The sequence below is a fragment of the Rattus norvegicus genome, chromosome 2 (genome assembly GCF_036323735.1).
Source record: "Rattus norvegicus strain BN/NHsdMcwi chromosome 2, GRCr8, whole genome shotgun sequence".
Classification (NCBI taxonomy): Eukaryota; Metazoa; Chordata; class Mammalia; order Rodentia; family Muridae; genus Rattus; species Rattus norvegicus.
The window spans coordinates 27,219,898-27,246,014 of NC_086020.1; the positions used below are offsets into that span (position 1 = coordinate 27,219,898).

At 45.9% G+C, this 26,117-nt stretch overlaps 1 protein-coding gene across 3 annotated transcripts in view; it reads right to left on the reverse strand.

Annotated features, from left to right (window-relative positions):
* The window catches only part of Scamp1 (secretory carrier membrane protein 1), an 82,775-nt gene that overhangs the window by 51,035 nt on the left and 5,623 nt on the right, over window positions 1–26,117 (reverse strand). The gene's annotated exons all lie outside the window — the stretch shown is intronic.

Here is a 26,117-nt window from a genome sequence, read left to right on the forward strand (position 1 = left end):
GACCATATCTGGCTTCATAGTCTTCTTTTTATTTTTGTGATGTTTTATTATTTTGAGAATTCCACACATGATTACCTACATCACTCCCTCCCCCTTCCTCTAAATACTATGTTCTACATCCAATTATGTGATCTCTTGCGGGGCAGGATCAGGTATTAGAGGTGACAGGATGATATACAGAGGGTCAGGAAATTGAACGGAGGTGTGTGGCAATAGGGGATGGAGAACTGGGGGTAGCCACAAACAAGTCCCAGATGCCGGGAAAGCAAGAGGCTCCCAGGACCCAACAGGGATGACATTAGCTGAAATGTCCAACAAAGGAGAGGGAGAGCCTGTCGAGACCAGATCCAGAGGTTAGGTAAGGCTCCCTGTTGGGGGATAGGGTCAACCACCCTTCTCAAATTTTTAACCCAGAATTGTTCCTGTCTAAAGGAAATGTAGGGACAAAGAGTAGAGCAGAGACTGAAGGAAAGGCCATCCAGAGACTGCCCCACCTGGGGATCCATCCCATATGCAGCCACCAAACCCAGTCACTATTGCTGATGCCAAGAAGTGCTTGCTGACAGGAGCCTGATATGGGTGTCTCCTGAGCAGCTCTGCCAGAGCCTTGCTGATACAGATGAGGATGCTTGCAGATAACCATTGGACTGAGCACGGGGACCCCAATGGAGGAGTTAGAGAAAGGGCTGAAGGAGCCAAAGGGGTTTGCAACCCCATAGGAAGAACACTGTCAACCAACCAGATCCCCCACGCCCCCTAGAGCTCTCAGAGATTAAACCACCATCCAGAGTATACAAGGAGCAACCCATGGCTCCAGTCACATATGTAGCAGAGGATGGCCTTGTCTGGCATCAATTGGAGGAGAAGTTCTTGGTCCCATGAAGGCTTGATGTCCCAGTATAAGGGAATGCCAGGGCAGTGAGGTGGGAGTGTGTGGGTTAGATGGGGAGCATCCATAGAAGCAGGGGGAGGGGACAGGAAGGGAAGAAGGGAATAATATTTGAAATGTAAATACATAAAATATCCAATAAAAAATTACTACTGTTATGCGTGTGCACGCAGGGATGTTTCTGTTAAGGTTAATGACTCCATGATAATCAAACAGCATGAGATCAGGAGGTGAAGATATGGTTAATGTCTGCAAAATGGTAAATGCTGGGATCTTTAGGGCAGCCTTTAAGGTTGTGGAAAAGAACTCTAAAAACATGAGTCTGAAAATATATGATTTCTCTACTATGTAAAATATACAGATGCAATATGAATTGTATAAGGAACTCCACAGATCTAAAGGAACAGAGGCAGCTGTACTATGAGCCAGCTAGTCAGAAAGCTACTAAGGAAGGAGATAAAGAGATTTGGGGAGTGGCGTTGAGTGGCGTTCACAGGGCAAGATCCCACCCAGCTGAGGTTTTTCATTTATGCTTACAAAGCCAGTTGGATTCCTGAATTTAAGGTGAGCCAGGAACAGAGCTAATGGTTCAAGTGTGGTCGGAAAGGTAATCTCAGGACAAGGGTCCCACCCAGCTAAATTTACAAAGAAAGCAGATCTCTGAATTGTTTTTGCAATGTACTTGCTGTCCTTTTTTTCTTTTTAAGAGTCAAGGAAGGCAGTCTGGGATGGTCCTGAGGGACCCTGGAATGACTGAATTGATATGTAAATAATAACCTGGCTTCCGTCTGCATGGGCTGAGCTAGCAGAGAGGGGTAGCAGTTCTTTTAGCAGAGTTTTTTTCTAGTGAGAGCCGAACAGTCTAGGGATCTGGAGAATTTTTTTAACAGAATTTTTTATTTTAGTGGAAAGTCCTCGGAAAGGGAATGCAGCTCTTGTAGAATTTTTTTAAAATAGGATTTCTGACCTGGGTTAGAAATTCCAAGAATTACTTAGAGAGCTGACAGAGCCCCTTTAGAATGTTTTCTAGCAGATATCCAGGGAAGGCTGTCTCGAGAGCGAACATAACGTTTAGGATTTTTTTCTGGCTTTCTGATTTTGAATGGAAAATGTGAGAATTACTTTTAGAAGTTTTCTAACAGGATTTCTGACTTGAATTTTTATAGCACTTTTTCAGAAAGCTACCTGTCTCAACCACAGAGTCAGTCTGTCTCTCTCTCTCTCTCTCTCTCTCTCTCTCTCTCTCTCTCTCTCTGTGTGTGTGTGTGTGTGTGTGTGTGTGTGTGTGGAGAGAGAGAGAGAGAGAGAGAGAGAGAGAGAGAGAGAGAGAGAGAAATTTAGGGAGCCATCTTGGGCAGAACACAGGTTACTTGGATCCACTCTTGACCTGGAGCTCTTTTAGCGGCTCCAAGACACACCCTCTGTCAGAAGCCCTCTCCATGCCAGGCTGGCCCTTGGCAGTACATAATCTACTGAGCCCATGTGCTCATGTGTTTGTGTATCCAAGGCTGACCACCTGAAAGCAGATAACCTCTAAAGGAGCCGGATTCACCCTCTCAGCAGCCACTGGCCCCTTATAGCTCTTTCTCTACCAGTGGGAGGGTCCTCTCTTTAAAATACCACCCCCAACAGTTTTCCCAGTTTCAGATTAAATACATTAGAAATCAATGTCATATACAGCCAGCATCTAGAATATTCGAGATTACATTCCTCTGACTTTTCTGTCAGTATCACTGCTCGTCTGTAGTTTACTTTTCTATTTGGCCTAGGCTCCCCCCTTTCCAAATACATTAGTATATTTTCCTAGACTTTCAGATCTTTGAATATTAAGCTTTCCTATAAAAATTACTAAATCACAAAATTCTATTTGATTTCCTTCAATTTTAAGTGTTAAACACAAATATAATGAACATGACAAAATCAACTACAGACTTCGTGTGCAGCGCAGTTCACGATCTGAGAGCTGGTCCCACTTTCTTTCAACCTTTGGTGTACGGAACAATCAAAGGAAACAGACGACTGTACCCCAACCCACTGACTCGGCAGCCCTGGAGTGGGGCTGGAAAACCTGTTTGTTTGCTTTGTTGTTTAGATTTATCTGTTTGTCTTTGAGACTAGGTTTATCAGTGTAGCCCTGGCTGTCCTGAACTCACTTTGTAGATCAGGCTAGACTCAAGCTCAGAGATCCCCTTGCCTCTGCCTCCCGAGTGCTGGGATGAAAGGTGAGCGCCCAGAGGTAAGGAACAGGCTGCTCTTTTACAGGACTCAGTTTCGATTCCCAGCACCCATATGGCAGCTCGAAACTGCCTGTAACTTCAGTTTCAGGGGCCTAATACCCCCACACAGACATACACACAGGCAAAACACCAATGCACACACAAAAATATAATTTTAAAAAGTAAAAGGAAATCTGTGTTCCTAACAAGTTCTCCTGTAAAGCATCTCCTATGGGAACCCACTGCCCTGTCAAGTACAACGCCATTCCATATTCCTCACAGACGGCTTCTGAAGACGCAAAGTTGATTTTCCATCCCCACACATTACAGATTTTTTAAAGTCTTCCTAGCAACTTTAAAACTAAATTCAAATTTCCTCAGATAAAATAGCCCAGCCCCGACCTATTTCTCCAGCCTTGCCCCCTCTCAGTCACCTCACCTTGGCGTAGCCTCTGCCGCAGACAAGGACCTGCTACTGTAGGCACCGCACAGCTGGTGGAAAAGCCCACAGGCACCTGCTCAGCCCGAACCCGGCTGGCTCATCTCCTGAGCATCGCGCACGGCTCAGGAAAGCGGGAGGGCAGCAGCAGGATGAAGGCAGGCTTCGAGCTCCCCAGCTCTGTCAGTCGCAGCAGCAAGCACCGCTTACGCTGTTACACAAACTCTCACACACACCGTACGATGATTGCCTGTTTTAATTAAGAACTGGGTGGACCTGCCTTTGATCCCAGCACTGAGGAGCCAGAGGCAAGCAGATCTCTTCGCGTTCAAGACCAGCCTGGTCAACATAGTGAATTCCAGGCCTGTGGAGGCTACCTACTGAGATCCTGTCCTGAACAACAATACCAAAAAAGAACTAGGTCTTTTGGCCAGCCAGTGTGGTATAACTTGCCTATAATTCAGAATTCAGAAAGCTGAGACAGGAAAATCTAAAGTTCAGGGCTAACCTGGGTTACACAGAGGAAGACTCTGTAAGGTAAAGAAGGGGAAGGAAAGCAAAAGTAGGGAGGAAGGAAGGGAGAGGAAGGAGGAAAGACAGGGGAAGAAGGGGAGGAAAGAGAGGCTAAGAAAGGAAGAATAGAGGAGGGGAAGTAAAGCAAAGGAAAAAGATGAGGGAGGGAGGAAAAGAGAAGGGAGGGAGGGGAAGAAGAGAAAGAGAAGGAAGCAAAAAGGGAATGAGATCAGGAAAGGGGAAGGAGGAAGGAAGGACCAAGAGAAAGGAAGAGAGAGGGAAAGGAGAGAGAGAAGGAAGCTGGAGGGACAGTTGGAAGTCATTGTGAGTTACTGTATCTCCTCACCAGGGCGGCTGCCAAACCCTTCCTGTTACTACAGTAGGTCTCACTCCAGACAGTAGCAGGGGGTACACACAAGCAAGGACAACGGCCATCAGGGAAGGCTCTCATAAAACAAACAAAATGGAGACACAGTCACCCTGCAAAACACACAAAACCCAATAAACATACACCAAATAATAATAACAACCATAAACAAGCCACTACAACACCGTCGTAAGTTCAATACTAAGGTACTGAGATGGATAAAATGCCAGAAAAAGAGACTCGGCTGTGGCTGCAGAGATCTCAACAGTAAAGAGTGTACACTGCCCTTCCAAAGGGTCTGAACTCCGCTCTCAGTGTGGACTTCAGGGCACTCACAGCTGCCTGTACCCCAGCACCAGGAGGACCTGATGTCTCCAGCCTCCATGGGCTGCACCTGCACACGCATGCACATACCACTAACCTCACAGACACATACACAGACATGCAATACAGTTGGGTTTTTGATGTTTTTCTTTTTTTTTAAGATCAGGGTCTTATGTTTAAAAGTCAATGACTCAGGGTCTGAGTAAGGAAGTAAGGTAATAAAAAGATCCATTAATTCAAAATCAGGGAGGAAATTTTTAGCAAAGACACAGATTCTGAAAAAGAAGTCAGAAATTCTGGAAATAAGAGTCTATCAGACGAACGTCACAGAGGCATCACCAACAAACAAACACAAAAGAAGAAATATTATTGGTCCAGGGGACAGGCCTAAGGCAATGATACATTCAGACACATACAAATAAAGAAATATGTAACTTGGACAAACCTCAGAAACTCAGGGAACACTCAAGAAACCACACCCAAAGACACATCTAAGGTAAAGTCTAAAGGCATACGTGACCTACCCTGAGAAATCATTCCAAAACTTTACCAAATTTAGAGGAGGAAATGGGCTCCCAAACACGAGAGCGTTTAGAGTCCAGACAGACACCACCAGAGAAGAATGCCTACAGACATCCCACAGTCCGGAAGTTAAAACTACAAAGCAAAAAAGAAACAACAGTAAAAAGGAAAAGCGGGTAAGGGGGCAGCTCAGCGGGAGAGCACTTGCCTACTATGCACACCACTGGTTCAGTCCCCAGCATCTGAAAATAAACTAAAATAAAATAAGCTTTAAGGGGAAGCCATGGACACATCGACAAAGACAACGGCAGACACATCCGATCTCGATCCGCAACCCAAATAGCCACAGGACTGTGCTTTGCTCTAAAAGTAAACAGATACCAGTCAAGATGGCGTCAGATAGCAAAGCCACCTTGTAAAAACTGATGGAGAGGCAAGGCCATTTCAAGACAAGTACAATTTGAAGCAACTTGTGTCAACCAAGCTACCACTGTGTACAGAAATGCTGTACCCAGAAGGCAAAGGATAGGATGTAGCAACCTCTTGAGAGGAAGGGATGATCAAAGGGGCACAGGAATGAGTCTGACCTGTAAGCCAGCAACCCTGTGTCTGAACCCCTCCCAATGGTAACCTCACTAGGAACCTTAAATATGCAGAGGAGGCCAGACTCCCTTCAAAACAGATCCAGGTGGGTGAGATGGCTCGGCGGGGGAGCCTGCATCCAACTGAAATCACACAAAGGTAGATGAAGAGAACCGAAATTATCCTTTGACCTCCACATGCACGACATGGTCCAGGCGCACACATACCCCATAAATAATAAAACTTATAAAACAAGATTCAATTATCTTGGTCTTATCTAGAAGAATAAGACGGGGTGACTATAAGAACTCAAAGTATGTCTACCCACAGATGACACTATGTTCTACTTAAAGGGCCTCAGGGCTGCACCTGATTAACACATCTAGCAAGGCCACAGATACAAGAATCACAGCTGTTCTAAGACCAGGAACACAGTTACTGTAAGGAAGGTCTCCGTAATGAAGAGGAGATTGAAAAGGACTGAACAACTGGGCAGACCTCCATGCTTGTGGATCAGCAGAATAAACAATTTAAAGGTATATTATCAAAAACTATGTGTATAGTCAATGCAAAAATCCCCACCAAAATTCCAGTGACACTCACAGAACTAAAAAAAAAAATCTTTAAATTCATAAGGAAGGGGTTGGGGATTTAGCTCAGTGGTAGAGCGCTTGCCTAGCAACCACAAGGCCCTGGGTTCGGTCCCCAGCTCCGAAAAAAAGAAAAAAGAAAAAAAAATTCATAAGGAAGCACAGAAAGCCCCAACAAGCATAGGAATCCTGAGGAGATATCACAATTCCAGATATCAAATTATACGACAATATCAGAACTATGGGAGTTCACAAGAGACATGCACACCGACGGCTGCAATGGAGGTCCCGGGAAGAAGCCCGCACAGCTGTGGCCGTCTGAGTTTTGAGAATGGCGCCTTTCAGAAGCATGCGCTGGGAAAAGACAACTGCTTCAACAGGAAGAAGACAGGATGAATACAAGGGCTGCTGCTCTGAGAAACCAAATGAATGGCCTCAGCACCTCTCATCCAGAGGGAATTCAGTTCAAAATGGATTAAAGAAATTATCATGAGACCTGAAACTTTGGAGGGAAAGACGTGCAAAACACTTCAAGATGCAGGCGCAGGCAAGGTAGCCCTGAAAAAGATACTCAATTAACACAGAGTTGACAAAGGGTTGCATAAAATGAAAGGGCTTTACCAAGGAAGCCACTACCAGAATGAAGGAGAGTTTTACCCCCTAGGAAATCTTTGTTACCCACATCAGACAGGATTGAAATAAAAATCAAACACCCCCAATCATCCAATGAGTTAAGTGGGACCTCAGTGAACTGAATACAGTTCTTCAGAGAAGGAGCACAGACGGCCATGAAGTATCTTAGCCGGTCCTCAGCATCCTTCACCACCACCAGGGAAAGGCAAATTGAAACTACTGGAGAGTTCCTTGCTCCCTGTCACCAGGGCCGCCATTAGAAAACCCAAGTGAGAATACATGCTAACAAGGATGACAGGAAAGGGGACCCCTCATCTGCTGCTGGTAAGAATGCAAATGGGCACAGACCTCCAGGAATCCGTGTGCAGGTCCCTCCAAAGAACAGAAACCAGAACTACCAGACGGTCAGCATCCAGACATGAGCCACAGAGGCGCTGCAGGTTCCCCTCTACTGCTGTACCACTCACCATGACGAGCTACAAAACCAGCCACACACCCATCGAAGCATGAAAGGACGGACAAAGCGCGATAGTATAGTCAGCCATAAGAAAAAATGAAATCACATCTACAAGAAAATGGACCAAGAGACACCACCATGTTAATCAAAATTAGTGAGATACTGAGAAATACCTGTGTTTCCCTCATATACAAAATCAAGATTTAAACTTATACAGACATCTGTGGATATTCCTATGTACAGCTAATGAAACTAGAAAGGGGACCAGGAGATGGGAAAGAGATCACGGAAGGGGCAAGGGAGACAGAAGCAACAGAATTCATGTGGATGCAACAAAGTAACATTTGGGAAACCAAGAAGGAGCAGCGGCAGGGGCCAGGTGAACAACCCAGCACACAGCAAACTGGGGTGTGTGTGTGTGTGTGTGTGTGTGTGTGTGTGTGTGTGTGTGTGTGTGTGTGAACAACCCAGCACACAGCAAACTGGGGTGTGTGTGTGTGTGTGTGTGTGTGTGTGTGTGTGTGTGAACAACCCAGGTGTGTGTGTGTGTGTGTGTGTGTGTGTGTGAACAACCCAGCACACAGCAAACTGGGGTGTGTGTGTGTGTGTGTGTGTGTGTGTGTGTGTGTGTGTGAAAAAGCCCAGCAGTTTGCTATTTGGTATAGCGTAAGTATTAAGAAACACCTTTCAATGGGGTTGGGGATTTAGCTCAGTGGCAAGGCCCTGGGTTCAGTCCCCAGCTCCGGAAAAAAAAAAAAAAAGAAAGAGAGAGAGTCCGTCTTTCTGTAAGAAACACCTTTCAAAAGTAAAGAGATTAAACAGAGCAAGTCTCCTGGGTTTGCTGTTTAACCAGACATGCCTGGTGATACTTTCTTCTGTAAGTTCTGTAACTCCTAAACAGACACACTAAAAGGAATTATTCAATAGTAACCAAAAACACTTCCTTAGAGAAGGGAAACCATGAAGATCATTCAAAATGGAAATGAAAATTATCTAATCTCATCCACAAGAGAAGACTAATTAAAAGTATACTGATATAACCACTTCTCTCTTGGCCAGAAACATTCCATGAGTCTGACACTCGCAGCAAGCTAAAAAGGATTCAGGGGTTCTCAGACCTGGTTACTGAGAATAGAAATTGTACCCACTGCAGTGTGATGCCAAATTACATCTGCATTTATCCTCTGTGGCATCAGAGAAACACTCACGGCAGAAATGCTGGGTAAGAATGCCTAGGCACAGCACGGTGGCACACAGCTCGGTGGCACACAGTGGCGCACAGCTCGGTGGCGCACAGCTCGGTGGCGCACAGCTCGGTGGCGCACAGCTCGGTGGCGCACGCCTCTATTCCAACCCTTGGGAGGCGGAGCCAGGCTAACCTGTTGGTGAGTAGTAGGCTGCTGGGGCTATGCAGTGAGAGTCTGGCTCCAAACAGAATAGTCATCTTTCTGAGGCACATTTTGCCTTTGTCTTTTTGTTTTTCAACTGATTTTGTTACTTGATAATGATAAGTATTTCATGCCTCCAAAATCAAAGCTAGGAAGGTCTGCGCATTGAGTTCTGGATTCTGAGCATGGAACTCTAAGGGTCCCTTCCTCCTCACATAGGACCTCACTGATGCTCGGTTTGGGCTTAGTTTTTCTTTAAAAATATACATATCATTTTTCTCTTCTTTCTCAGAGTCAACATTTTCCACACACTCTCCTTTATTCACCCATGTCCAACAGTCTGCATAGCCCTTATCCAACTTCCAAGCTGCATGTGACTCAGCTGGCCAGTACTGCGAGCCACCGTGCTGCGCCTGGGCGTTCTTACTCAGCATTTCTGCCATCAGTGTTTCTCTGATGCCACAGAGTACAATGGTGTCCGACTCTGATTTTTCAAATATGCACACTCAGTTTTCTCAACTACCCCAAAATTCACCTTACACTCTTAAAAAGGAAAATGAAGCATATAAATAAATGCATAACGTATACCAAAGGAACTCAGGCGAAAGCATCCCCCCCGGTAGTCGACCTTCAGTTACTGAAACCAAGCTGCACCCATTCCTTCGACAGCAATGCAGCCTCACGCACACTCACACTCACCCAGTGTCTTTAGAACCTTCCGGAATGCAGTGTTCCTGAGAGAGCAGCAGCATGTGGGAGGAGACTCAGTTACCACAGGACTTGCTTGGCTGCTTTTATACTTGTTAGGGAATTTTGTTTCCTCAGACAAGTACTAAGTATCCAACCTAAGCTGCCCTCAGACTTAGGTTTGCGGCCTCTTGCCCTCAGGAGCGGAGTTTCCGGATTGATTGTGGGTATGTGCAGTGTGGAGACGCTGACGAACCTGAACTTTCCGTAACCATCTTTTACTTCCTGCTGTGTAGCCGGCACCTGCTTACATGACTCCCAGTGCCCATACAGCCTTCTCAGAAACTGGATCAAGAACAGATGGCGGGCACAGTAGAGCACGCCTTTAATCCCAGCACCCTCAACCAGATGGTCTCTGAGTTCAGGGCCCGCCTGCTCAACACAGCTAGCCCAGGTCAGTCATGGCCACGCAGTGAAACCCTGCATTTAAAAACAGCCTGAACTTTCCGTAACCATCTTTTATTTGGTCAAATCACCCATAACCACCTCTGAGGGAAACTATCAGCAATAATTCTTTGTCAACCTTGGTGTGTGATCCTATTGCCTTAGGACATGAGGAAAGATGAGGCAGTCTCCTGGTCAAATGAGAACAATCTTTAGAACTGTAAGTGAGGGTGCTTAAGAGGCCCAAGCAAACTCACTCACTCTCTCTCTCTCACTCTCTCTCTCTCTCTCTCTCTCTCTCTCTCTCTCTCTCTTGACTGGATAACTGCTCATCAATCCAACTACATCCTCTCTCTCTCTCTCTCTCTCTCTCTCTCTCTCTCTCTCTCTCTCTTGACTGGATAACTGCTCATCAATCCAACTACATCCTCTCTCTCTCTCTCTCTCTCTCTCTCTCTCTCTCTCTCTCTCTCTAAGTTTTATGTATATGAGTACACTGTCACTGTCTTAGACACACCAGAAGAGGACATTGGGTCCCGTTACAGATGGCTGAGAGCCACCATGTGGTTGCTGGGATTTGAACTCAGGACGTCTGGAAGAGCAGTCAGTGCTCTTAACCACTGAGCCACCTCTCCAGCCCTATATCCTATTTCTTAGGGAAACCAAATAGGAACCATAGACATTGTCAAGAAATAAAGAATGGCAAAAGCTGATGCTAGGCAAAGGAGAGATGCAGAGATGCTCTCATAATAAAGTCATCACAGGGGTTACAGGGATGGCTCCACGGCTAAGAGAACTGGCTGATCCTGCAGAGACCCAGGTTTGATTCACAGTGCCCACGTGACAGCACACAACCACAATTATCTTAATGCCAGTTCCAGAGGACCCAATGCTCCCTTCCGGCCTCCCTGGGCACCAGTGTGCACAAGGGGCACTTGCAGACATGCGAACCATCATACACATACATATAAAATCTACACAAGCAAACAATCTTCACAACTGGATGTGAAGGGGTAGAAAATGGCCCCATGGTTCAGAGCACATACTGCTTTTCCAGAGAACTTGAGTTCAGTTCTCAGCATCCACATTAAGCAGCTCACAAGCACTTGCAACTCCACTGCAGGGGATCCAAGCCTAAGCCTCCAGGGTACCTGCCCACACCCAGGCACGCACGCGTTCGAGTGCACACACCCACACACCCACACACATGTAATTAAAAATTAATAATAATAATAATAATAAATCTTAACGTGACCAGGAAGGGAGCAGAGAGCAGCAGATAGGGCCTCTGGGAGCAGAACAGATAAAGTTGTCAATAACTCATCAGTGAAGAAGGAGGAAGATGCACAGCCTTCCACAGCTCTAACTGGAGAGCAATGACAGCTCTCACGCTGTCCTGGGTTAGTTCTCAGAACTAACTCAGCCTCAGGGTGGAAGGGAAAGTGCGAAGCACTGGGAGGGGAGGAGAAGGGGGCAGCCATCGGTTTTAGCTTGAATTAAGGCAGCTCTACTTTTATGTTTTCTAACCATGAGGTCACTGAACAAGGCTTACACTGCTTCAGGGAAGGGCATGGAGTATGAAGGAGGGAGGGGTTGGGGTAGCATATTAGCCCCTCCCCCGTCAGAGGCTTCATCATCATCATCATCATCGTCATCGTCATCGTCATCATCAGGTGTGTTGGCCTGTATGTATGTGCACCACGTGTGGCCTGGTGCCTGCAGAGGCCTGAGAAGAGCCTCAGATGCCCTGGAACTGGAGTTACAGAGTGTTAGGCGCCACCCTATGTGTTGGGAACCAAACCCACCATGTCCTCTGCAAGAGCAGTGAGTGGCTCCCCAGTGGCAACTGTGACTTTGCAATTACAGAGGGCTATGCTGAGCTCCCTTCCCTCTCTTAAGAATCTGAATAATAAACTCTCATCACCTGAGGGAGTGTCTCTATTCCAGAACAGACAGAACAGAATCTTTTTGCCATTTTACATGTCATTAAAACTCTATGTAAAAAGTTAACTTCCATAAGTGTATTTATAGAAAATCTGCTGTGACAGACTTTAATAAGCATAAGTATTGGCCACGTGCGCGCACATGGGATCTACAATTGCTGCTAATCTTGCTAGTTTCACACCCAACTCTCCCCTCCCCCATACCCTCCTGCCTCCCACCCCTCCCACCCCTGCAATTTAGAAAGTAAAAGAGGAAGAGAAAACATACAACTCTAGTCTTCTGTATTCTCCCCTGTTGGTATTCCCTAAAACATTTTTGTAACAATTTGACAAAGAGGCACAAGCTAAGAAAGACAAACACTGCTTCCTCCTTGTTGGCCCTGAAACTACGCATCTCTCAGACCACACCTCCTGATATCCCACCCCAAGTCAGGCTACAGTATCTCACTGGTAACAAGAAGAGCCTCCTCACTCTTCCTCTCCCACTGCCAGATCTCGTCTTCAGAAGGAGCCCACGAGCTTCCCATGTACCAGCCTGTTCACATCGTGCCCACAGATTTGATTGATAGGAATTGGAGAGACTTCAGGCATCTGAACCTTTTTAAATAATTGGAACTGAAAATGTACTTAAGGGATAAAAGTGACAAGGATGAGCAAAGCTTTGTCCACCATTTACGTAAATGACGTAAATGACTGCTAAGGGACGGAGGCTTATACACTGCCATTATTACTGTTCTTTGATACACACCCCAAACCTGACCGTGAGCAAAAGCCAAGATATCTCCAATTCAGTTAATAACAATGGCCCAAATTAACAACAACAACAACAACACCAACAACAACAACAACACCTGTCCCAAGTTCCAAATGGAAACTGAAAGTTTGGCTAAAATCCCAACTACCGTGAAGCAATCAGTACTTACTGCTTCTGATGGAGAGTCCATCTACCTCACTTTCCCCATTTGGGCTCCTGCTTCTGTTACCTATAGCTAATGTAGGCTCAATGTAGACACACCTGTTACAATGGGTCCCCGACACAGATCTACTCCAAGTTCTGCCATTCCTGGGTTAACTTACAAAACTGTCTGACTGGACGTCCCTTCCGTACGTGAGAAGGGAATTGTGAGACCACCAAGCCCATGGACCTGACTTTGCATTAGTAGCAGCTACAGAGCAATCGAGTCCTCATTGTCTAGAAAACTCCTCAGACATGTGCTCCTGAAAAATGTGCTGCTTCTCTTTCCTGACCACTATAGATGGAGCACCCCAGCTGTGGACGTAAGGATACGCTGTCTCACTGGTCTTTTTCTCTGGTGACTATCAAGGTGTCTGGCTGGCCGTAGACACTCACCCTCTACCTGCTTTCCCAGCCTTTCCTCTTGCCCAACTTGAGCAGCATCCTAGAGGAAACAAGCCAGTGTGGTGGCTTTTATCTCTAATGCATTGGTCACAGTGTGGACCCACAGCTCTGCATAGCTCTAAAGACTGAAGCAGAAGGCTCTCAGTGTAGATGGTTACAATCTGAGCCCATACTTGACTGGCCATTGCCAGAAGCTGCCAGAGTCCACACAAGTCATGGTTAACAATGTGACCAAAACAACAGAGCCTCCACAGGGACTGAACGATACACTGGTCAATGGTAACAGATGCCACTGAGACTAAGGAGTTGTTATTCCAAAATTTGTTTTTGTTTTGTTTTGTTTTTGACACAGAATTTTTCTCATGTAGCTCTGGCTGTCCTGGAACTCACTCTGTAGACCAGGCTGGCCTTGGAACTTAAGAGATCCACCTGCCTCCCTGGGTGCTGGGATCAAAGGCAGGCACCACCACACTCAGCAGCTGCCACTCCAAACTGGATATCCTAGTTTGCAGCACTGTATGTAAAATACATGCATTTCCACCAAAACAGACCATATTTCTAGACCCAGGTCAGACAAACACTTACAGCCTATAGGCCACTCAGCATAGTACAACCCCATCCTGGAAAGAAAAAAGGGGGGAGGAGGCAGGGGAGTAGAAAAGACGTCTAAAAATAAAGCAAAACCCAAACCAATTACTTCTTAGGGAAATAAGTAGGCCAAGGAACTGTTTAGACGGCACCCACGTGTCTGGCAGCTGCACTCAAGCCTTCTGAAGAATTTTAGGTGTTTATTTACTTAGGTTTATCCTATTTTATAAGTATGAGTTTTTGCCTGCCGTGTGTGTGTGTCTCATGTGTCGGAAGAGGCTGTCAGACCCCGAGAACTGATTTACTGATAGTTGTGAGCCACCATGTGGGTGCTGGGAATCCAGCCCAGGTTCTGGGCAAGAGCCAGCAAGTGCCTGTTTAGAGCACCAAGCTATCTCTCCAGCCCCCTTGGTGGAAGCAGATACTTACCCATGTAGCCCAAGCTAGCTACCCTGAGACTCACTAGGGAGCTCAGGCTGCCTGCAACTCTCAGTGGTTATACTCTGCCTCAGCCTCCCAGGCCTGGGGCCACAGGCACGAGCCACCACATACAGCTCTTAAGTGTGTTTTTAAAGATGTTTATTTATTTTATGTATGTGAGCACACTGTAGCTGTCTTCAGACACACCAGAAGAGGGCATCAGATCCCATTACAGATGGTTGTGAGCCACCATGTGGTTGCTGGGATTTGAACTCAGGACCTCTGGAAGAGCAGCCAGTGCTCTTAACCGCTGAGCCATCTCTCCAGCCCCTCTTAAATACTTTCAAAACACAGTAATTTTAAATAGAAAATGAGTACCTCTACGGTATACAACAGTTAATTCCGAATGAGTGGAAGCTCAATGGACACATTACAACTACAAACAGAAGAGAATGCAGACGTGTCGTCCATTAGTCTAAGTCAAGCAGCTTTCTTGTCTATAACCAAAGTACAAGCAAACAAACAAAATCAAACTGGACTTCACCAAAGTTTTAAAAATGCACGCTAGAAATGACATCGAGGGGAAAAAAATGCCGAGGAACGGAGACAAATGCTGCAAACCATTTATCTGATACATGCCCAGTGTCTAGAATGTATAAAGAACTCTCACAGCTCCATAAGTAAAGGAGCACAGGCCTGGGGTCTTGATGAGTATTCCAGGAAGGGAAACAAATAGCAATAAATAAGGACATGGTGTAAGACAATGCCTTGCATCATCAGGCATGAGGGAAATCCAAGGCTCTGACACCACTGCTCCTCTAGATGTAAGAAAGCAAGTGTTGCCAAGGATACATGGGGGAAAAGAAACAAAACAAAAACCAGACTCCCCTTCTCTACTGTGGATAATTATGACTTCCAAAGAATAGTTTGGCAGTTCCTCTGTGCCATGGTACACTTACTCCTAGATACATACATGTTAGATACATATAACACACCATGAAGGCATATGTGCAATTTGGACAAAGGATTCACAGTTCACAGAAGCATTATTCATAAAGTACCATATTTGAGAATGGACAGCCAGAAAAGCCACACGACACAATGCTGTTTGACAGTGACAGGAAATGATGTACACCAGGCAGGGGAGATAACCCCAACTGGAAGTCCTTGCCACACATGCACAAGGACCCAGGTTTGACCCTTGGAACCCAAATCCCAAGGCTGACATGGTGAGCACCCCTGCAGTCCCCATGCTGTGCACATTGACACAGCACCCCTGAACTTCCTGTGCTGTGCGTGCCACACAGGAAGTCTCTGCAGCTTGCTGGCTGGCCACCCTGGGAAAATCAGTGAATTCTAGGCTATCAAGACTCAGTGTCAAAAAACAATGTGAATGGTGGCCTCCAAAGTAAAATATCTAGGGGCTGGGGATTTAGCTCAGTGGTAGAGCGCTTACCTAGGAAGCGCAAGGCCCTGGGTTCGGTCCCCAGCTCCGAAAAAAAGAACCAAAAAAAAAAAAAAAAAAAAAGCAAAATATCTAATGTTGTTCTTTGGCTTCCACAAACACATGCACACATGTGCCCTCATACCTACACACAGGGGTACTTACACATATTACATACATTTGTGTTTTCGTACAAACCGCACACACCAAAGAAAAAGCGAAAAGTTTTGATCCATACCACAACATGAATGAACCTTCAGTACATTATGTTAAGGAAAAGAAGTTGTCACAAAAGACTGCGTATTTCATGGTTCCATTCCTGTGAACACTTAGACCTGGCAGGCTTGGGAGAAATACAAAGTGACTATTAGAGAGCACAGGCTTCAGATGACGACATCAGGAAGCAGGAGGAGCTGGTACAGCAGGTGCGCAAGCGCCTGGAGGAGGCGCTGATGGCGGACATGCTGGCGCATGTGGAGGAGCTGGCCCATGATGGGGAGGCACCACTGGACAAGGCCTGTGCTGAGGAGGAGGAGGAAGAAGAGGAGGAAGAGGAAGAGGAACCGGAGCCGGAGCGTGTGTAGCATAGATGCCCTGCCCAAGTCTGGGCTGCAGACCACCTCCCATGGCCACCTCCAAACTTCTCAGCCTTGCCTGGACTAGGTGGGGACCAGGCCAGCAAGAGGCAGGCATCCATCTTCTTCCCAAGGCTGCCTCCTCCCAGGTCTCAGTGCAGGGAGCCCCTGTGGACCTTGAACTCGCTTGTCCCTGCACTGCCTGGCAGGGAGCTCACACTGACAGCTGAAGAGCAGTGCCCCAACTGAGAGGCCACTTTGACACCGTCACCTCCCTGCTTCCTTACCATAGGACAAGGCCCTGCTTGGCACCAAGGAGCTGTGGGCCTTGCTGGGCACTGGAGGAAGTTTCTGGAAACACACCTGGCTATGCCTACCTTGCATTGTCCCTAAGGCTGTTACGGGCCAGGGTCTGAACTGCTCCTGCCCATAGGGCTGCCCAGCCTCTCCACGCTGAGGGCCAGCAGCCAACCAGGAAGTCACTTTCCTTCAATAAACTGATGGTAGGAACTTCAAAAAAAAAAAAAAAGAGAGAGCATAGGCTTCCTTTTGGAGTGAGGGAAATGTTTCTAAATGTATACAGGTTGCCCCTAGACTGCAAGTAAGTTTAACAGCCAAGATGCCTTTTAGAAGTCTTGGAAACTGCACTGCAAGGTTAGTGTGATGGGTTTTCTTTTTTGGGTGCAGAGAGAACAGAGACAGAAAGAGAAGACAGAGACAGACAGAACAGGAATGAATATCAGAGATGGTATTTCTTGAAGAAAATAGCTAGCCAGCTAGCTACAGATCTTCGCAACATAGCCACGCAGTCCCCCATTAAAGAACTAAATGTGCTCATTAGAAAACTTACAGAATGAAGATAAGGCTGGGAGATTAGCACAAGGGACTACATTGCTACCCCACTGTGAACACTTAATTATTACAGGCTTCAGCATTCTGTTACATAAACCCACCAGAGTTTCTTCTAATTTTTGAGAAACTGGGTAGTGAATAGAGTTAGGTACCCACAAATTAATGTGTTGAACCCACGAATGATAAAAAGGAACAGGAAAATACCGAGTCACGTATGTGTTCAGGGGACACTTTTCACTACTGGAGAGTGGCTGAATTGATATGTTGGGAGAACCTCGGAGCCTTCCCACATAAACACCCCTTGTGGTACTCAACTGTTAAAGGTTTTCTTTTTCCACAAGACATTCATTTTTTCATGCATAATGGTTCCATGTCATGAGTAATGGTGTCTCTGTCACTGTCTGTTCATCTATTAAATAGTAAAATACTATGTTTACTTCTCCCCCTCACAACTAGGGAACCGCTGGTATGCCTTCTGGACTTTTTACATCAATAGGGCCGTGTAACACGAAGTCACCTGCCATACTGGGAAGAGGTTTCACAAGTTTAATAGCTTCCTATATTCTAGCCAGTCAACTTTTTAGTGTAAATTTTCCTCCTGGGTGTAAGTATATCATTCCTGTATCATTGTATATCATTTTGATATAAGTTAACTGATGGTTAAGTTCCAAGTCCCCTACTGAGAAGCCTAGCACCACCCACCCTGACCATGTATCCATGGGGGATGGAGGGACAGTGGTAATTGAGAAACCAGAGATTTATCTCCTGCTGGCCTTCCATGACTTCAAAAGTAATCATAGCTTTAAAAACTCTATTCATGCAAATGTAATAATAAAAAGAGCACAAGACGTTCTTCTCAAAAACCTGTGACATTACACAGCTGAGATCAGGACTCCTCTCAGTGACCAGTACATCACAAGGTAATGGTCACAAAGGTAAAATGAGCTCTTCTTCTTCTCAGTTCACGGTGTGACACACAATAGCTTCTAAAGTCCCTAAAGCTTTGGAAGGCGACCAACAGTTTATATGTTTCCTTTTCATTACTATTTCTGTTACTACCAAAAAGTTTAAAAGTTAATAAAATTAGAGAGTGCCTTAGAAAATAGACACTTTGAGGATGAAGTAAGAAATGATCTCATGTTGCAACCAAAGGTAAGTTTACGGTTTCCTCTAACTTCTTGGCAGTCCCATCCTTGTATGAGTCAAAAAGAACTCTAACAAGCCTAAGAGAGACAGCATGCATACTCCGAAGGCAGAAAACCAGGAAATTTGTCTAAAGCACTGGGCTCTTCCCGACTCTCTCCCTCCAGAAGACAAATGTCTTCAAGGTCTCATCCATTTCTTCCCTTAAATTCCCCTAACATCAGGGTAAATGCTTAAATGTTTGCTTAAGATATACATAGTTCAAAGATCATTCTCTTATAAAATCAATTCTAAATGTTAAACTTCCCCGAGACACAAATCTAAACATTTCCATTAAAAAAATTAATAGAAAAAAAAAGTCATCCATTACACGTGTACTAAGCTTAGGGCGTTAATTTGCATTTTATAATTGCTACTTACTTGTAAGAAAGTCACTAAAATTCATGGTTATTTGAGACATCAAAGTTGGGATTATATTAAACCATGGGGTTAAATCAACTAAAATAAGCAAGGAAAACACTGTCAGACAATGCTACAACTGCACCTGCATACTGTCTCCTGGACGCTCAGTGGCACTGTCCCTGTCACCTAACACTTCTATTTGTCACCACTCTGCATTTGTTCCAACTCTCCATGAGGATTCTCACTGCCATTAGAGGATTCCTACGGGTAAAATGCTGCCTGCCTCTCTGGGGACAAGTAGGAACGTCAGTGTTTACTAATAGTGTTTCCATGCTGTGTGCCACTCTCTCTGTGTCTGACATGCACAAATCTTTAACAACCATAAGCTGGTAGTGTAGCACAGTAGTGAGTACTGGCCTGGCCTGCATGTAGCCCTGGCTGTGATTCCCAGCAGCACACACAAGTAAATCTTATACATAAAATCACTTACATTCAAATAGCTGACTAGAAGGGGTGGGCCACCTCCCTACCGGTTGGGTCAGGGAGGTCCCTGAGGCCCCCAAAGCAATGCAGGCATTGCCACTGCTATTAGTTCCTCACTGGACAGTAAAGCCCTAGTGCTGAGGAGACCACATGCTGTGTCACAGGACACACAGAAACTGGAGCTGTGTCAAAAGATGCCAGACTGCTGGTGTACAGCCGTCAACAGTCTTAAGCGGCTATGGACTCTGGGTACTACACTACTGACTAGCTAGACTCTAGGGGAAAGTCTGTGGCAACCAATCAGTTTCTGAGTGGATCTGAGGCCAGCTCCTCAGGAGGGAGAACATACCTGGCACTGCGAACACAGTCGAAAAGCCCCCGGTTAGAAGATGTCATAGGCCCGAACGGGCAATCTGCTGGTACTGTTTGCTAACGGAACACTGAGTTGTCTGTCAAACTGCCTTCTAAATAACTCTGCTTAAACCCACAGATCAGTGCTGGTTTCAGTTTTCCCCAGAGAGGCTCATCTCTGCAGCTGATTATTACAGAGACTCATAGCTCAAAGTACTGACAGAAACTGCAGAAAAAGGAACCCTAAATGGGACATCTACAACCCCTCCCTCCAGGGTTTGGGAACACCAAGGAAGAGAAGATGGAAACACCTAAGGGCCAGAGGAAGGAGTGCAGGGTGCTAGGAGGCTCTCTTCCCAGAATAGCACGGTCACCGCACTACTCAACACTCAAACCTGAGCGATTGGGGGCACTCAACGTTTTGCGGCAGAGAGGGCAGGGGACCATGACCACACCTCTCTGAGGATATAAATGCAATTAGTGGTTCCTGGGGCTGGGGGAGACATTTTCTTTAGTGGTTTAGTCACTGGTTAGACGCCCATGTTCCTGTAAATAACTCTCACCCATACTCTTACAAGCAATACTTATTAAACTCAGGAGGTCACAAGAAAGAAAGGAGAAGGGAAGAGGAAAGGAGGGAGTGGAGGGACAGACAGACATGACAATGGAAGAGGAACTCCTTGGGAAGAGAAAAAGTGAGCAGCAGGAGTTGGGGGAGAGAACAAGGAAGGTTCTATAACCTAAATACCCTATGGATATATCAATATAATCAAAATACATTAAAATGTATGAAAATGTCCTAGTAAAATCCATTACTAGGAATAATCAATAAAAAATAAAAATATCTCATTTGCTTCCTAGTATTAAAGTTAAAATTATCAGTTCATAATAGTCTCACACACTTCTCCTTTGTAGCACAAGGACCAACACTCAGTGCTGGACCTGACTGAAGCTCAAAATGCTAACATTTCATACAATGCTTCTTCTGAGTTCCAGCAGTTCCAGTGTTTTAGCCTCTAAGTAAAAATGTATCCTTAATTCTCCTGTATTCTGCAGAACAAATGGAAGATTGCCTTTTAAGTTTCCTTGAAGGAAAAGGTTATCAGGTTGGTATTACAGATATGATATTCATAACCACAGTGGAGCCAGGTAAACTCCACTGTGTGGGGTTTAAGTGTTCACACGTGCATCGTGTTAGAGGCAGGCACAGCACTGGCACTGCCGAGCTGACAGGGTGGGCAGGCTAACCAACACTCCAGATCAAAGTGACTCAGCCAACTTTGCGTGAGACATGAGGAGTTCTGTAGATAAAATACTGCATTCTCCTTTGCAGGAACAAACATTTGAAAAGGAGTCTATGGTGTCCAGCCAGGTGCCAAAAATCCCGGGGAAAGAGCAGTGTTCTCAACAAATGGTATTGGACCAAGTGATGTGCATGCTCCAAAGAGCGAGTCTGGCCCTTACCTCACACTGCCCATAAAAATTAACTACAAGCCAATCATGAAACTAATGCAAGAGCTAGGTAAGACTGTAAGGTTCTTAAAGGAAACACAAGAATAAAGCCTCCTCATCTCAGACTCAGCAAAGATCGCTAAATACAACACAGAGCACAAACAACTAAAGAGGATCTGCCCTGTGTGGTAGCAGACCTGAAATCACAGCACCTGGGAGGAGGCAAGAAGACCATGAGGTCTGAGCTAGCCTTGGCTACATGGCAAACCTGAAATCACAGCACCTGGGAGGAGGCAAGAAGACCATGAGGTCTGAGCTAGCCTTGGCTACATGGCAAACCTGAAATCACAGCACCTGGGAGGAGGCAAGAAGACCATGAGGTCTGAGCTAGCCTTGGCTACATGGCAAACCTGAAATCACAGCACCTGGGAGGAGGCAAGAAGACCATAAGGTCTGAGCTAGCCTTGGCTACATGGCAAACCTGAAATCACAGCACCTGGGAGAAGGCAAGAAGACCATGAGGTCTGAGCCACGAGGGAAGATCAAAGTTAAAGGCTGCTGTGTATATGCACATGTCCATGTGTATGTCTTAAGTGTGCTACTGGGGACCAAATCCAGAATCTTCGCAAACTACAGCAAGTGATCCAACAGAATAGCCCCACTGCAACTTGTATGATTAAAACTCAAGAAAATCAAAGTGAGAGAAATGTTTCCAAGGTAGATAACTGATGAAGAACTCTCTGAGTTCTGAGTCAGTTTTTAAAACAGCTAAGTAGCCCAGTCTCAAAACAGGCAAAGGTGTGAGCTTCTCCAAAGACACACAATTCTAATATGTACACAGAACCACCCTCGAGGCAGGGAATACAAATCAACACCACAAGATTCAAGCTGAGAACGGTGCTGCACACCTGGAATCCCGAGCATCCAGAGGCTGAAGCAGGAGGACTAACAGCTAACACAGGCAAACTGCCAAGAGAGGACGCTGCAGCCCAGCGGCCACGGAAGAAAATGGCCTCCCAGATCCTCGGATGAAAGCTGCCCTGTGACTTGAGTACTACCCAGGTGACTTAAAGACAAGCATTCAAATGGGAATCCGCCAAGTACAGCCCACAGAGGAAAGAAAGCAGCCCGCTTGTCCAGCAATTGAGGAGCTGACAGCATTTGGGGAGCAGGTCAAGGACAGCTATCGAGAGAGCCCAGGCCCTTGGGCATGCTAAGCAGGAACTCTTCTACTGAGCTCCAATGGCTCAGAAGAATCTTCATTCTTAAACAGATCCAACACTGAAGACCAAGAAGGTGGTCACTGGCTTGTTCCCTGGGGAGAGACTACAAGGGACTCTCACAGCGGCTCTCACACAGGGAAGGGGAGCAGGCTTTGACCCTAGGACAGATGTGGAGTCAGAAGAAACTGAACAGGAGAGATAGCCTGGAGACAAACGACAGTAAGCAAAATAGCAAGCGCCACCCCTTCAGGCTTTAGACTCCATACCCGTCACTGGAGCTCTCCTAGTCATTTAAAAACATAAACTCTGAGTTTGCCCTATTCTGACATAATTATTAAAAAATTACACATAAATACAGGTTTTATTCATCACAGCTTTGAAAAAAGTCACAGTGCATTTTCTGTTTATCAGTTTTTACTGAAAACAAACAGATGCTGGGGTGTGCACATACAGAAAGTACTCCAGCTTCCACAGACACTGGCTCCTCCTTCACTGTTCCTGTAGCTCAGAAACAGCAAGACTGCACAACAGGAAGTCTAGAAAATGGCCCTCAGAAGCCCCAGAGAGAGAGCAGATGGCTCCTACCCCAGTGTTCCCCTTGGCCAGGTACCCTGACAAACTCAATAATGTGAGGCCAAAACCATTCAGCAGAGGACACAATTAAACAACTGTACTGTGAACAGCCACTGGGGCTGCTCCTTCATGAGGAGCTGACCTCAGAGCATCGCAGCCCCATGAGGCCTTCTCTCTGGCTCACATGGTCAGAGTCAACTCCAGTATCTCCTAGGTGGAGTAGAAGACAGAGAACGAGTGCATTCACAAAACACTGTGGTGGAAATGGAGCCCGTCTCAAAACAGAGAGACTTCACAGCCTCTCTCCCATGGCATTGCTCTAGAGCGGCTTCTGCCTGAATAATCCCATCAAGTGCTGGGGAATTATATTTACAGAAGCATCGCCCGACTATTAAATGACCTCTGTGTTGGGACAAAGTCCGCCTTTATGCACAAGCCTATAAGCTTTGCGTCTTTTATCTAAAGCAGTAAGTAATTGGTTTGTTCACTTAACCAAGCCAGGAGACGCCAAGCACCTGACGGCAGCTCTGCTTCCTGCTAGCCTTCCATCCACTAACGTCCAGGGAGTGCTTCTAAGGAGGCCTGTGACTTACTTCAGGACACTCTGGCTGCTCTCACTGGACATGCTTTACTATGTGCAAAGCACTCCAACGATGGACTTAGCTAATGAGAACAGGAACTAAACGACTACGGTAAAGCAAAGGACTGTAGAATCATCAGTTTGTTTGGAACCTGTCACTCATCATTAATCTAATACATATGTCTTTAGCAACTGTACCAAAGTGGTGGTTCATCGGAATAAAAAATGATTAAGTATTAGGATACTATCTCGGTGGTACAGCACCTGCCACACAGAGGAATGCTTGACTCCAAATGCCAGAATCCATGTAAAGCCAGGTGCAGTGCCCATAACTGAATCCCAGTGCTTCGGCAACAGGAGGGGAGGTGGATGCAGGAGGATCCCTGGACACTGATGTCCACAGCAGCAAACAACAAGCAACTCTGTCCCCAACTAGGTGGAAGGCAAGGACGCACACCAAGGGTTGTCTCTGACCTCCGCAACGGGTCAGACATCCTGTCCACCCATATTCCCACAAACACATCATCGTGTGCACACACCCACAAACATACAAAGAAAAGAACCACCAAGTTTATCAGATACACATTCAGTACTACAACTTTTAACCACACTTAAACATCCTTAATAATGTAAGCTAAGGAGTAGTTCAGTTTCCACAATCATTTCCTCAAGCATGACAACTGTCGAAGCTATGAGCCTGTTCTAGCTTGCTTTCCTGCTGCTGTGATGGAGCATCCTGGCCAAAAGCACCTGGAGAGGGAGAGCACCGATGGACTCAGGTTACAACCCAGCATCAAGGGAAACCATGTGGGAACTCAGGCAGGAACCTAAAGGCAGGAACCAAAGCAGAGACCACAGGAAAACGCTGCTCGCTGACTTGCTTCCTCCGGACTCCTTCCTCATCGCTCTTCCTTACACAGCCCAGGACCACCTGCTCAAGATGGAGGGTGGAGGTGCCAACAGGGTTTAGACCCTCCTGCATCAATTAGCAATTAGAAAATGCCTCCAGGAGGCAATTCTGCAACTGAATTCTCTTTAAAGTCATGTCAAACTGACTACTGAAGCTAACTATGATGATCCCTAAATAAAACTGAGCCTGAATGCTGGCGTTAAAAGCACAAGCCCTTCTCACTGTTCCATACTGACAGTGTCCATGGGACACAGAATACACCCACCAGGGCAGAAGCATTTCTAAACAGAGCTGGTCCTGAGCACCCAAGTACAGAAGGCTTGTCTCAAAGACCAATTGTAGATATGGTTTAAAGCATGGTTTGAACTCACATAATATTAATGAAAACTGTTACGAGACTTGTACCTGCAAGACTGAAAGGAAGCATTATTTCAAAATGAAAACTGAACTCCCAGTGTTCAGTTGTGGGAAAAGACTTCTTGAGAGAGGACATGGAAAACCAGAAGTAAGTGCTGGATCTGAAGCAAGGAACCCAGCACTTCTCCTCTGCACAGGGAGCTACCGTGTACCTGATAGATGTGGAATCTGCCAGAGCCAGCGACTGCTGTCTGCCTCCCACTCCTCCCCTATTGTATGGGAGCCTACCCAGCTCCTCAGTTTCTATCTCACCATTTTATGCCAAGTACAGCTTTTCAGTCCACAGGTCTCTCTCTGTCAGGAGAGGCAGCCGTTCTTCTCAAGAAATGCAGTCTGATTCCCCTGTCGCCTCTTTCTTTAAAATCTAAGGTGACTTGGGTCTTATTTTGACCAATAGCAGGACTAGCTTATGACCCCAAAACCCCTTAAGGCCTCTCTGTTCTTGTCCCCTTCTACACTGTGCCTTTGTGTTTGCAGAATTCAGGCTGTGCCCAGCAAAGATGCCACTTGGGGAAAGCATCACAACTGCTGCCCGCCCCAGCAGCTCCGAGTGACAAGCAGGCAGTGAACTGAAGGCACCTTAAACCACGCATTCAAACTGTCAAATAACTAAGACACTTAAAAAAAAAAAAAAAAAAGCCAGCAATTCTTGCTCAAACGTGAGGGTCATCAACGAGCAACTGACTGTCGTGAAAGCCACTGTGTTTGGAAAGTGTTTATACTAAGTGGGAATCTGAGACAGTGGTAAATCGTGCTGCATTTTAATGGGCAGCCCCTAACTCAAATATAATCAATAGCTCAATATGTGCTTTTTAAAAATGCTAACCCGAGGACAAGAGAGGCCAGATTCAGACAGTTGACATGGATGAATCTCTGTGTCCCAAGCAATACTGAATGATAAGCTCTTCAAGATGTAGCTATTGCAGGAAAAATACCGAAGTCACTGTAAATATCGCTATAAACAAGAGACAAGACAAATGACACCGTCCATGTTACAGAATGAAAACAAGTGATCCTGGGACCTAAATGTGTGCCCCCCCCACCCCAATAAATGTTAAAACCTAAAGCAAAGGTAGAGCCCTTCAGAGGTAGTTAAGTCACAGGGGCTGTGGCCTCACAGGCTGAATTAATGCCCTTAAAGAGAGGACCCAGAAGTGCTGTCTCATGTGAGGCCTGTCTGAATGCTCCACCTAAAGAATTATTGGTTCAAATACAACACTGAATCTGTTGGCGCCTCGATCCTTCTGGACTGAAGAGCAATAAACCCTTCTTACTTTTTATAAACAACCCAGTGAGGTGTATTTCATCATAGCTGCCTGAGTGCTGGTTAGCCACCTTGAATTATGGGAA